General features: G+C 42.9%; 1 pseudogene; it reads right to left on the bottom strand.

The window, feature by feature from the left end:
* Nucleotides 1-200: 200 nt before the first annotated feature.
* Nucleotides 201-9,737, bottom strand: part of LOC112078959 (fer-1-like protein 6) — a 30,037-nt pseudogene continuing 20,500 nt past the window's right edge.

Below are 9,737 nucleotides of genomic sequence, written 5' to 3' on the forward strand. Positions count from 1 at the left end.
CCATCTGTGAAGGATCTTCAGAGCCAGAATGTTCATAGGATTCCACCCGTCTGATCTGTATCCAGCAGCACATAATAATCAGTACCTTATTGGATGGAAATATACAAGTCTTGTCACCGTGACTCGATACAGTCGTTGCCTGTCACTGTGACCTGATACAGTCGTTGCCTATCACTGTGACTCGATAACGGCGTTGCCTGTCACTGTGTGACGTCGATACAGTCGTTGCCTGTCCACTGTGACTCGATACAGTCGTTGCCTGTCACTGTGACTCGATACAGCGTTGCCTGTCACTGTGAACGCGATACAGTCGTTGCTGTCACTGTGCCTCGATACAGTCGTTTCCTGTCACTGTGACTCGATACAGTCGTTGCCTGTCATGTGACTTCGATACAGTCGTTGCCTGTCACTGTGAACTGATACAGTCGTTGGCCTGCGTCACTGTGACTCGATAACAGTCGTTGCCTGTCCCTGGACTCGATACAGTCGTTGCCTGTCACTGTGAATTCGATACAGTCGTTGCTGCTGTCATCTGTGACCGATACAGTCGTTGCCTGTCACTGTGACTCGATACAGTCGTTGCCTGTCACTGTGACCGATACAGTCGTTGCCTGTCATGTGACGTTGATACAGTCGTTGCCTTTCACTGTGACTTGATCACAGTCGTTGCTGTCACTGTGACGTGATGCAGTCTTTGCCTGTCACTGTGACGTGATGCAGTCTTTGCCTGTCACTGTGACGTGATGCAGTCTTTGCCTGTCAGCTGTGACGTGATACAGTCTTTGCCTGTCACTGTGACTCGATACAGTCCGTTGCCTGTCACTGTGACGTGATGAAGTCTTTGCCCTGTCACTGTGACTCGATCAAGTCGTTCCTTGCCACTCGATACAGTCCGTTGCCTGTCACTGTGACTCGATACAGTCGTTGGCCTGTCATGTGACTTACGATTACAGTCCGTTGCCTGTCACTGTGACGTGATACAGTCTTTGCCTGTCACTGTGACTCGATACAGTCGTTGCCTGTCCACTGTGCACGTGATACAGTTTTGCCTGCACTGTGCTGATACAGTCGTTGCCTGTCACTGTGACGTGATACGTCGTTGCCTGTCACTGTGACGTGAACAGCCTGTCTTTGCCTGTCCACTGTGACTCGGATACAGTCGTTGCCATGTCACTGTGACGTGATGACGTCTTTGCCTGTCACTGTGACGTGATGGCAGTCCTTTGCCTGTTCACTGTGACTTCGATACAGTCGTTGCCTGTCACTGTGACGTGATGCAGTCTTGCCTGTCACTGTGACGTGATACAGTCTTTGCCTGTCACAGTGACGTGATAACAGTCGTTGGCCTGTTGAGCTGTGACGTCGATAAGTCCGTTGCTGTCCACTGTGACTCGATACAGTCGTTGCCTGGTCACTGTGACGAGTGATACAGTCGTTGCCTGTCACTGACTCGCATACCAGTTCCGTTGCCTGTCACTGTGACGTGATACAGTCGTTGCCTGTCACTGCTCGATACAGTCGTTGCTTGTCATGTGACGTGATACGTCGTTACTGTCCTGGTGAGTGATACAGTCGTGTGCCTTCCACTAGTGACTCGATACAGTCTTGCCTGTCACTGTGACGTGATACAGTCGTTGCCTGTCACTGTGACCCGATAATCAGTCGTTGCCTGTCACTGTGACATGGATACAGTCGTTGCTGTCACTGTGACGTGATGCAGTCGTTGCATGTCACGTGACGTGATACAGTCGTTGCCTGTCACGGTGACGTCGATACAGTCGTTGCCTGTCACTGTGACTCGTACAATCGTTGCCTGTCACTGTGACTCGATTACAGTCGTTGCTGTCACTGTGACGTGCATACAGTCGTTGCCCTGTCACTGTGACGGTGATACAGTCTTTGCCTGTCATGTGACGTGATCAGTCTTTGCCTGTCATGTGACGTGATACAGTCTTTGCCTGTCACTTGTGACGTGATCAGTCGTTGCCTTCACTGTGATCGATACAGTCGTTGCTGTCTGTGACGTGCTACAGTCTTGCTGTCACTGTGACGTGATACAGTCGTTGCCTGTCACTGTGACTCGATACAGTCGTTGCCTGTCACTGTGACTCGATAACGTCCGTTGCCTGTCATGTGACTGATACAGTCTTTGCTGTCAACTGTGACTTGATGCTGTCGTTCCCTTCCATTTTAGGTTCGTTATTTTAATATGGTTTAGCAAAAAAGCAATAAACAAATCCATTTTCAGTTGCTGTAAACTATGTTAAATACCTTCCGTCCATGAACAGTGTTTTCCCCAGCGAAGACATTGTCCCCGATGGTGATTTTTCCCGGGTCTGAAGGAGGGTTCATCTAGCCTGTTCTCACTTACAGAGCTTAGTCAACAGCTCAGATGGCTTGGTGGAATCTCTCCAGGCGTTATAACCGTCACTAAGACACTGAATAACATGTTTATAACAGCATCGTGAATGGTTATAAAACATGAATATACTGAATATCTCTGTTCAGTACCTGACAGCTTGGTGGAATTCTCAGGCGTTATAACCGTCACTAAGCACTTGTGGATAACATGTTATACAGCATCATGACATGGTTTAACCATTCACTAAGCAGATGGATAACAATGTTATAACCTTCCTAAGACAGTGGATAACATGTTATAACAGCATCATTGACATGGTTATTACCATCACTAAGACAGATGGATAACATGTTATAACTCACTAAGACACGTGATACATATTTAAACAGCATCATGCACATGGTTATAACCATCACTAAGACAGATGGATAACATGTTATAAACCTTACTAAGAACACGTGGATACATGTATACAGCATCATGAATGGTATAACCGTCACTAAAGACAGATGGATAACATGTTATAACCTTCACTAAGACAGATGATAACATGTTATAACAGCATCATGACATGGTTATAACCATCACTAAGACAGATGGATAACATGTTTATAAACAGCATCATGACATGTTCTAAACCACACTAAGACAGATGGTAACATGTTATACCATCACTAAGACATGTGGATACATGTTATAACAGCATCATGACATGGTTATAACGCATCACTAAGACAGATGGATACCATGTTAAACTTCATAAGACAGATGGATAACATGTATAAAGCATCATGACATGGTTATAACCTCATAAGACAGATGGATAACATGTTATAACAGCATCATGACATGGTTATAACTCACTCAGACAGTGGATAACATGTTATAACCCCATCACTAAGACATGTGGATAACTTTATAACAGCATCATGACATGGTTATAACATCGACTAAGACAGATGGATAACATGTATAACCTTCATAAGACAGATGGATAACATGTTATAACAGCATCATGACATGGTTATAACCATCACTAAGACAGATGGATAACATGTTATAACAGCATCATGACATGGTTATTAACCATCACTAAGACAGATGGATAACATGTTATCAACAGCAATCGTGACATGGTTATAACCATCACTAAGACAGATGGATAGAACACAACACAATAATATCCAATGAGGAGATAAGAGCAAGGCAGAAGGAAGAGACCCAAACCAAGGGTGAACAAGAAGAAGATGACGAAGGTGTTTCCTCACATGCTGTACTCAGTGGGCAGTCCGCAGGTGGCCCGGTGTCGGCTGTAAAAGCGGTTCTCCAGATCTATGCACGTCTCCCCGATCAGATCGTCAGTCCAATGGTGTCATGGTCATAGATCAGAGTAGTCAGCAGGGAGTCTTTAGGAAACGTGGCCTGGATCTCAAAAGGACCTGGTGGGAACAGGACAAAAGGATGTGTGTGTCAGTGAAGTGAGTGTGTGTGTGTTTTGTGTTTGTAGTGGGTGTGTGTGTGTGTGTGTGTGTTTGTCGTGTGTGTGTGTTTGTCGTGTGTGTGTGTTTGTGTGAGTGTGTGTGTGTGTGTGGTGTGTGGTCAGTGTGTGTTTGTGTGTGTGTGTGTTTGTCAGTGAGTGTGTGTGTGTGTGTTTGTCAGTGAGTGTGTGTGTGTGTTTGTGTGATGGTGTGTGTGTTTGTCAGTGAGTGTGGTGTGTGTGTGTTGTCAGTGAGTGTGTGTGTGTGTTGTCAGTGAGTGTGTGTGTGTGTGTGTGTTTGTCAGTGAGTGTGTGTGTGGTGGTTGTAGTGAGTGTGTGTGTGGTGTGTGTGTTGTGTGTGTGTGTGTGTGTGTGTGTGTGTGGGTGTGTGTGTGTCAGTGTGTGTTTGTCAGTGTGTGTTTGTTTGTCAGTGAGTGTGTGTGTGTATGTGTGGTGCGTGTGTTGTGTGTGTGTCAGTGAGTGTCAGTGGTGTCAGTGAGTGAGTGAGGTGAGTGAGTGAGTGAGTGAGTGAGTGAGTGAGTGAGTGAGTGAGTGAGTGAGTGGTGGTGGTGATGAGTGATGAGTGAGTGAGTGAGTGACGTGAGTGAGTGAGTGAGTGACGTGAGTAGTGAGTGAGTGAGTGAGTGAGTGAGTGTGTGTGTGTTTTGTGTGTGTGTGTTGTTGTGTGTGTTGTGTGTGTTTCATCAGCTGACTAAACTACAAACCGCTGGTGAAAAATAGTATAAAATCCTTCCTGGGTGGGAATAAAATCCCATGGATATTGTGGTTAACAATTGGTCCTTTCTGCACTGATTCCACCAACATATTGGATTTTTGTAAATGTTTGCTTGCTCATCTGCTAAAATATAACCAGGGAAACAGCTTCTGTTAAAGGATATTAATAATAACTGGGTGGTTCGAGCCCTGAATGCCGATTGGCTGACAGCCGTGGTATATTAGACCCGTATACACTGGTATGACAAAACATGTATTTTTCCTGCTCTAATTACGTTGGGTAACCATTTTATAATAGCAATAAGGCACCTCAGGGGTTTTTGTGGTATATGGCCAATATACCACGGCTAAGGGCTGTCCTTATTGGCCATATACCACACCTCCTCGGGCATTATTGCTTAATTGTCCCACCTGCCAAAGACTGGGTTGAGTTGCTTGGGGATGTAGTTGTCTCTGTCTTTTATCTCAGTTTTCCCCAGCCTCAGAACGATGTAGGGGTCAGACTTCCCATCGGTATCGGCTGGGTGGAGGTTGGATGCCTGAGGTACGGACAGATATAGCCAGGGTTGTGTTCATTTGGAACCAAATGGAAGAAAATGACACAGATGTTTGTTTTTTTTGTCTTCCATTGTAAAATGTTTTGCTACAGTGTAGCCCCTAGGGAACATGATGACCCAGGTCGATGATGACAGGTGACGTGACATCTCTTACGGTCACAGTCAACCCAAAGGTTCTCTACACTACCACAGATACGATGTAAACCCTGATGAGAACCTTACCGAGGTGTTGGGTGGGATCCCTCGGGTGATCTTAAACTGGCCTGAGTTCGGACTCTCCTCCCCACTCATCATCCTCCTCAGTTAGCTTGTAACGCAGAACCGACCCTAGATGTACACAGGAGTTTGGGATCGTCATTACTGACCCTGACCAAACAATGCATTCTTTTTATAGTGGTTACATAGCATAATATTCTAATCACTGTAGCCTGGTCCAGATCTGTTTGTGTTGTCTTGCCAAGTCCTAGGAGTTGAACAGATCAGGGACCAGGCTAGAACCGCAGGTGGACGTTTATTGTCATGAGTCTTGTCCTGGAGGCAGAATGATGATCTCCAGTGAGATAGACCAGCTGCAAACTCAAAAAAGGTTTGAGGTTAAAAATCAGATTTTAATGAAACTTTGTGTGCCGTGAGCTAGTGACGTTTTTTTGCAGCGTTGCCTCCGAACAAGATTCATGACAGAAAAAAAGCACAGAACCAGTCACCTTGAACTTCCCGCCGACCCTCTCCTCATTAGAACGGCCCACCTCGTCGTTGCTTTCCTCTGAACAGCTCGAAGGTGTTGACCCAGTCATCAAACGGACCAAACTCTGACTCCAGCTCCTTGTCATAGAGCTTTACAGGGGGATTTACATATTGTTCATACTCAGCAATATGGTACAGAACAAATACACACACTGCTACGTCAGTTGGAGGGTTTACACAGCAATGTGATCTCATCAGAACATGACAATATTACACTTTTAATAACCTTACAATACACAAAAACATATAAAACTCTGTACATGTTCATACACAGCAAAGCTTCAAATAACTAATGCACACGTCTCCTAGATATGATTGTTGGAAAAGGGTATTTTAATGACACCTCCATCTTTTACTTGTGACAGGAACAGAGAACATACAGCAGCTTTTACCTGTATGTTGCCAGTTTGGACACACCTTCCTGAGGGACTTTCAATATTGGTTTCTTCTGTTGTCTCCATCCTGCTGTCCACTGACTAGGGCAAAAGGAAATAAATACTGACATTCACACACACACACAATATATATATATATATATATATATATATATATATATATATATATATATATATATATATATACAGCTGAAGTAAGGAAGTTTACATCACCTTAGGTTGGAGTCATTAAAACATGTTTTTCAACCACTCCACAAATTTCTTTTAACAAACTATAGTTTGGCAAGTCGGTTAGGACATCTACTTTGTGCATGACAACAAGTATTTTTTCCAACAATTGTTTACAGACAGAATTATTACACTTTGCATCACAATTCCAGTGGGTCAGAAGTTTACATACACTCAGTTGACTGTGCCTTTAAACAGCTTGGAAAATTCCAGAAAAGATGTCATGGCTTTAGAAGCTTCTGATGGGCTAATTGACATAATTTGAGTCAATTGGAGGTTACTGTGGATGTATTTCAAGGCCTACTTCAAACTCAGTGCCTCTTTGCTCGAATTCATGGGAAAATCAAAAGAAATCAGCCAAGAACTCAGAATAAATTTGGTTCATCTTGGAACAATTTCCAAATACCGGAAAGTACCACGTTCATCTGTACAAACATGTAGCACAAGTATAAACACCTGGACCACGCAGCGTCATACCGCTCAGGAAGGAGACGCGTTCTGTCTCCTAGAGATGAACGTACTTTGGTGCGAAAAGTGCAAATCAATCCACAGAACAACAGCAAAGGACTTGTGAAGATGCTGGAGGAAACGTCGTTACAAAAGTATCTATATCCACAGTAAAACGATCCTATATTCAACATAACCTGAAGGCCGCTCAGCAAGGAAGAAGCCACTGCTCCAAAACCGCCATAAAAGCCAGACTACGGTTTGCAACTGCACATGGGAACAAAGACCGTACTTTTTGGAGAAATGTCCTCTGGTCTGATGAAACAAAAATAGAACTGTTTGGCCATAATGACTATCGTTATGTTTGGAGGAAAAAGGGGGACGCTTGCAAGCCGAAGAACACCATTCCCAACCGTGAAGCACGGGGGTGGCGGATATGTTGTGGGGGTGCTTTGCTGCAGGAGGGACTGGGTTACTTCACAAAATAGATGGCATCATGATGTAGGAAAATTATGTGGATATATTGAAGTAGGATCTCAAGACATCAGTCAGGAAGTTAAAGCTTGGTCGCAAATGGGTCTTCCAAATGGACAATGACCCCAAGCATACTTCCAAAGTTGTAGCAAAATGGCTTAAGGACAACAAAGTCAAGGTATTGAGTGGCCATGACCAAAAAGCCTTGGACCCTTCAATCCTATAGAAAATGTGGGCAGAAGTGAAAAAGCGGGCCTACAAACCTGACTCAGTTACACACAGCTCTGTCAGGAGGAATGGGCCACATTGTAAACTTCTGACCCACTGGGAATGTGTGAAAGAAATAAAAGCTGAAATAAATAATTCTCTCTTACTTTATTCTGACATTTCACATTCTTTAAAATAAAGTGGTGATCTAACTGACCTAAGACAGGGATTTTTTTACTAGGATTAAATATCGGAATTGTGTAAAAAACTGAGTTTCAATGTATTTGGCTAAAGTTATGTAAACTTTCGACTTCAACTATATATACAACATATATAAGTATATATAACAACAAAGTAAACAAAGTCCAGGTTAGATGTAGGAAATAACTGAATTATTAAAGCACAAAGCAACCAAGGTCGAACTCAGGTGCAAACAATTACAGTTTGCTATGATTGCTAAATAGGTTGCTAGGTGTAACACCATCTACGGATACCGACCTTGTGACACCCATAGGCCTTCTCCCCCAACAACCATTGTATTTCACAGCCTTACCCCCAAAACACTATTCTACTGGGGTGCAATGGACTATACTTGCCACCAAAAAGGATTGATAGAAGGAACCATGCCATGAATTACTCCTGTTATGCTATCCATATCCTTACCCAAGGAACCATGCGATAAATTACTCCATTAGAGGTCGACCGATTAATCGGAATGGCCGATTAATTAGGGCCGATTTCAAGTTTTCATAACAATCGGAAATCGGTATTTTTGGCCGCCGATTTGCCGATTATTTTTATTTTTTTATTTTTTACACCTTTATTTAATCTTTATTTAACTAGGCAAGTCAGTTAAGAACACATTCTTATTTTCAATGACGGCCTAGGAACGTTATGCCTTGTTCAGGGGTTCGAATTTTACGTAATTATGACAKAACATTGAAGGTTGTGCAATGTAACAGGAATACTTAGACTCATGGATGCCACCCGTTAGATAAAATACGGAACGGAATAAACGTTTTGTTTTCGAGGTGATAGTTTCCGGATTAGTCAAAGGTATATGGTTTAGAGAGAAATAGTCGACGCGTTATAATTCCTGTAATAACTCGCGGCTGAACTTGAAAGGGGTTCCTTCGTTATTTTACTGTTCATGTCTTCCATAGAGAATGTCTTGATCTACTTCAAATAAGGTCTGTGTTTCGCGGAGGAGCAGACTGACAGGGGACCATGCAGACAAGCTCTGCTTTCTGCACTACAACCTAAAACTTAACTGGGAATATTGAAGACCCATGAAAGCTGGTGGTTCGTTTTAACATATGTTCTCATGTTATTTGAGACTAAATTGATTTTATTTATGTATTATATTAAGTTAAAATAAAATTGTTCATTGAGTATTGTTGCAATTGTCATTATTACAAACATGTGTGTGTCTGTATGATATATATACATTTTTTTTTTTTATCGGCCGATTAAATCGGTATCGGCTTTTTTTTGTCCCCCAATAATCGGTATCGGTGCTGAAAAATCATAATCGGTCGACCTCTACTATCCATTTCCGTACCCAATGAGCCATGCGATAAATTACTCCTGTTATGCTAGCCATATCCTTACCCAATGAGCCATGCGATAAATTACCAGTGTCTTGCTATGCATGTCCTTACTCAAGGAACCATGTGATAAATTACTACTGTCTTACTATTCAGGTCCTTACCCAAGGAGTCTACTCCATCGGAGAGCAAAGTTTGGAATGGAAATACTGTAATACACAACAATGACAGCAAGGTTTGGAATGGAAATACGGTAATACACAACAATGACAGCAAGGTTTGGAATGGAAATACGGTAATACACAACAATGACAGCAAGGTTTGGAATGGAAATACGGTAAAAAACAACAATGACAGCAAAGGTTTGGAATGGAAATACGGTAAAACAACAACAACAATGACAGCAAGGTTTGGAATGGAATACAGTATACACAAACATGTGTGGTGAGGCGCTGTCAAAGTTACTGTACTTCAATGAAGAAATAAACTCAAAGACAGACACCAAAAAACCTCAACAACACAATAAACTCTGGCACTCAAAGTCATAGGCTGGTGGTTGTTCTC

The sequence above is a fragment of the Salvelinus sp. IW2-2015 genome, unplaced genomic scaffold, assembly GCF_002910315.2.
Source record: "Salvelinus sp. IW2-2015 unplaced genomic scaffold, ASM291031v2 Un_scaffold6578, whole genome shotgun sequence".
Taxonomy (NCBI): Eukaryota; Metazoa; Chordata; class Actinopteri; order Salmoniformes; family Salmonidae; genus Salvelinus; species Salvelinus sp. IW2-2015.